The sequence below is a fragment of the Arachis duranensis genome, chromosome 8 (genome assembly GCF_000817695.3).
Source record: "Arachis duranensis cultivar V14167 chromosome 8, aradu.V14167.gnm2.J7QH, whole genome shotgun sequence".
NCBI lineage: Eukaryota > Viridiplantae > Streptophyta > Magnoliopsida > Fabales > Fabaceae > Arachis > Arachis duranensis.
Window position 1 is genome coordinate 12,349,832 of NC_029779.3, and position 438 is coordinate 12,350,269.

Below are 438 nucleotides of genomic sequence, written 5' to 3' on the forward strand. Positions count from 1 at the left end.
AGTCTTTCACAGGAAGAACCTACTGAGTTTCTGGCACAGTTTTTACAAATTGCTGACACAGTACATGATAAAGAAGTGGATAAGGATGTCTACAGATTATTACTGTTTCCATTTGCTGTAAAAGATCAAGCTAAGAGGTGGTTAAATAACTCCATGAAAGAAGAAGCTAAAACAGTAACTGCTGAACTCAGTTCGGTGAATCAGGCTCATGAAATTAATCAGCAATTAGACTTTCTAACTCAGCAGCTAGCCGAATTCAAGGAAATATTACAGGAAACAAGAATGGCTAACAGAAATATGGAAGTGCAATTAAAGCAGACAGAAAAGCAACTGTCAAAACAAATAGCAAAAGAATGTCAAGCAGTTCAATTAAGAAGTGGGAAAACATTAAATACCTCACTTCAAAGCAGCAGGAAGCCAAGAAATGAACAAATGGCT